Genomic DNA, 4,043 nt, shown 5'->3' on the forward strand with positions numbered 1-4,043 from the left:
GTTCAGTTCAATCCTATCATCTTTTTAAAGTCTTCCATCATGATTCCCACCTATTGCCAATTCTCATTGTTCCCTAATTACTTCAAGTATCTTAGTTAGCTGCCCAATAAGATTGGAAACTTGCCTGAGGTCAGAGACAATGTCATACTCCAATAGTCCTTGTATTTCCTTCCATACAGCTTTGTTGTTGAGCCATTTCAGTCATGTCTGACCTTTCATGACCCCACTTGGGGTTTTCTTGACAAAAACTCTGGAGTGATTTGCCATTTCTTCCTCCAATTCATTCTACAGTTGAGAAAACTGAGACAAACAGGGTGAAGTGGCTTGCCCAGGGTCACACAGCTAATAACAGTCACATAGCTGTCCCATGTACAGCTAGGAACTCAACCAAATCAGATCATTGATTTGTGTCTGCCTTCCCCCTCTCATGAATTCAAAAGCATTCCAGTCCCTAATACCAACCTACAACTAACCACAGCATTGAGTCCAGGAAGGCTGGTTTGTTATCAGTGGGTGATCATTTTAGTTTTGAGATTTCAATGGTGAAGTAGTATTAACTAGGTAAGTGATGGGATTTCCTTTCCTAGAAGGTTCCTCCAAATTCTCTGGGAATTGAATGGATTGAATTCTCTTGAAAGGAGTGTTTTTTTCTGGAACTACAGGACTGGCCTTCTTCTCCTCCTATGTACTGGTTCTTGAACCTTATTCTCCAACTCATACTCAGATCCAGTGACAATGCCACTTGTCTTGTTCCACAAATAAGACCCTCCAACTCTAGGCCCCAGACCTTTTCTCCACCTGTCCCCCATGCTTGGGATGCCTCCCTCTTCACCTCCACTTACTGGCTTCCCCAGTTTCCCTCCTGTAAATCCCAACTAAAATCTCGCCTTCCACAAGGTAATTCCCTCTTCCTTTCCTAATTATTTCCTCTCTGTATTATATTCTTTGTGCAGTTTATTTGTACATATTCATTTGTTGCCTCCCCTACTAGGTTGAGGGCAGGGCTGTCCTTTGTCTCTTTTTGTATTCCTAGGGCTTAGTCTAATGTCCGGAACAGAGTAGGTATTCAATAAATGTTTATCCATTGATTGATTAATATAAATGCTAGATATTATTAAATGACCTTTCAGACTTCCTTATATTCCCTAGATCATCAGATGATTAAGAACGCCTAGAAATTCAAATGGAGATGAAACTGGTCATTTTCTGACTAAAAAAACACAAAAACCATTATTAAGAACCTATTAGATGCCAAAAACTATACTAGGTTCTGGAAATAGAAGTGAAGTTTACAAACATTTAGTGAGCATCTACTTTCTGGCAGGTACTATGGTAAGCACTTAGAACACAAAGAAAGGCAAAACTAGTTTCTTCCCTCAAGGAGTTCAAAATAGAATAGGGGAGATGACCTGTGAGTAAGTAAGATGTACACAGTGTGAATTGGAGATAGTCTCAGAGGGAGGGTACTAACATTAAGGAGGACCCAGAAAGGCTTCTTGCCAAAAGTGGGATTTCAGCTGACAATTTAAGCAAACCAGGGAAGCCAAGCAAAGGTGAAAAGGGAAAGAATTCCCCAGGGAACACCTGGTGCAAATGCACAGAGTTGAGAGATGGATTGATTGCCTTGTTTGGGGAACAGCAATGAAGTCAGTCACTGAATCACAATGAAGCTCTTCTGGTCTCAAGGAACTTGAGTTCTATCAGGAAGATAAAGTGCACACGTAAGCATAGACAAAATAAATACAAGATGAATTCAGGGGGAGGCATTAAGAGCTGATTTTGAACTGAGATTTGAAGGAAATCCGAGATAGTAAGACTGCAGACAGAATATATTCCTGGTCCCCAGTTTCATTTACCCAAGCTCTCAAGAAAGGCCATGAGAGCCCAGAAGCCACATCATAAATTGAAATTTCAAAACTCAAAACAAAATTTTGTCAAGTTTGTTCCCTCAAACTCAAAATCTCTAGGAATGCCATCACCAGGCACTCTTCATCTCATTTCCGCTGAGTCATAAGAAAGCAAGCCTATCTTAGTTAGATCAACAACAAATCCCAAAATGAATTGCTTTCTCGGGCAGCTGGGAAGGCAGAGTGGGTTTCAATTTGTCTCTGCATCCTTAATATCTTTGAGATTATACTACTTGGATCTACTACATGGATCCCTTTGAACATATTTGTTCATATATTATCTCCATCATTAGATTGTGACCTCCTTGAAGGCGGACACGGTTTTGTTTCTGCTTTATAATCCAAATTGTGCATTTAATAAATTTATGTTGAACTGGATTGATTTAATGGGTCAAGGTTTATCTGGAGAGGGTTCTCTAGTACAGCATTTCTTAAACTGTGGGTCACATATGGTGTCATGTAACTGAATGTGGGGGGGTCACAAAAATTTAGCAACAATAAAAGATTTCTGAACATGCAATGACCAAAAATTAATTCAAAATCAAACAGGTAATGAATCTGAGGTGTTTCTGGCAGCATTTGCCCATGTTGCATTTCGCACTTCCACTGCAGTCTTGGTTCTAAACATTCGACATGCACACTTTGCCCTGTCCATGCCACCATGTCACACAATGCCAATGAATGCAACTTGCCTCAGATTCAACACTATTGTATATTATGAATTACAGTGTTTTTACTGCACATACAAAGGCTTGGGAATGGCATTGTTCACTGCAGTACTAATGTGAATTGACTTCTTGGTTACTATGATGAATTTGGCTTTCTGGTGTTGGGATTTAGCTTTATGGTATCTGAATAAATGTTTTTCTTCTGCCTTCTACATGAAAAGTCTGCTATACTTCATGATTCAGAACTATGCTGGCATATTCATAGTCACCCTCAATGCTTTCAATATTACCTTGGTGATACAGTTGTATCACATAGTTTTGAAAACTCAATGGTTTAAACATGTTGCTTCAAGGAAAACAATTGTAATATATTTATGTTAAAAATAAAATTGAAAGTTTTACTTTAAAAGTTAACATATGGAAGAACAGAGTGGAAAATGGCTCCTTGGAAATGTTTACAACTACAGATGATTTTATAATTGAAAATAACCTTCCCAAAGATTTAATTGTAAGAGTTACAATTGATCATCTGAAGTGCATGGAGACAATTTCAAAAATATTTTCCTTCAAGTTTTGATTCTAAAAAACTAAGTCAAATTCATAAAACATACTCAATTGAAATAAAAAACCTCAATCATCTGCCATTAAAAGTTCAAGAATTTGCTGAGTTATCAAGCAACACAGGTTTAAAACCTGAGTTTCCTAAAAAATCATTAAATGAATTTTGGCTTGAGATTAGGACAGAATTTCCAACAATTTCTGAAATGGCTCTAAACATACTTCTGCCATTTTGTACTATGTATTTATGCGAAGTGGCATTTTTAACATTAACGATTATAAAATCAAAATATCAATCAACTCTGAAAAAATGTTGAAGATGCTTTATGTCCCACCAGTATCAAATATTCCATCAAGATTTAATTCTTTATGGAAAAACAAACAAGCACATCTGTCTCATTAGTATGAAAAATTGCTTTCATCTTTAACAAATGGTAAAATTATGCTTACCAGAGAACTATTTTAAAATAAATTTCTTTATGATTTATTATCAGTAAATGTTTAATTGTGTATCTATTTTATATCCCTATATACCTGGAGTCATGTAAAAATTCATCTTGTGAAAAGGGATTGCAAGTGGAAAAAGTTTAAGAAGTCCTGTCTAGTAGAGTACTCCTGTCCCTCTCCCCTGCCCTCCCTTCCCCTTCCTTCCCTCCCTTTCTTTCTGCTCTTCTCCTCTCTTCTTCATATAGGGTATCCTTACCTTAGGGTACTCTGTCCAAAGCAAGGTAATTTTCATGACTGAAGCCTCCTTGATATCTTAGAGTTTACAGACTCTTTCTTTCTTAAAGACCATTCCTGAAACCCAATTCTCTCAAACTCCCATTGATTGGCCAACAATAGGTCCCTGCTCAAGTACCCCTTAATGTTGGGGGGTTTTTTTAGGGTAGGTGGGGCAATGGCTTAGAGT

Source organism: Notamacropus eugenii, chromosome 3 (genome assembly GCF_028372415.1).
Source record: "Notamacropus eugenii isolate mMacEug1 chromosome 3, mMacEug1.pri_v2, whole genome shotgun sequence".
Lineage (NCBI taxonomy): Eukaryota > Metazoa > Chordata > Mammalia > Diprotodontia > Macropodidae > Notamacropus > Notamacropus eugenii.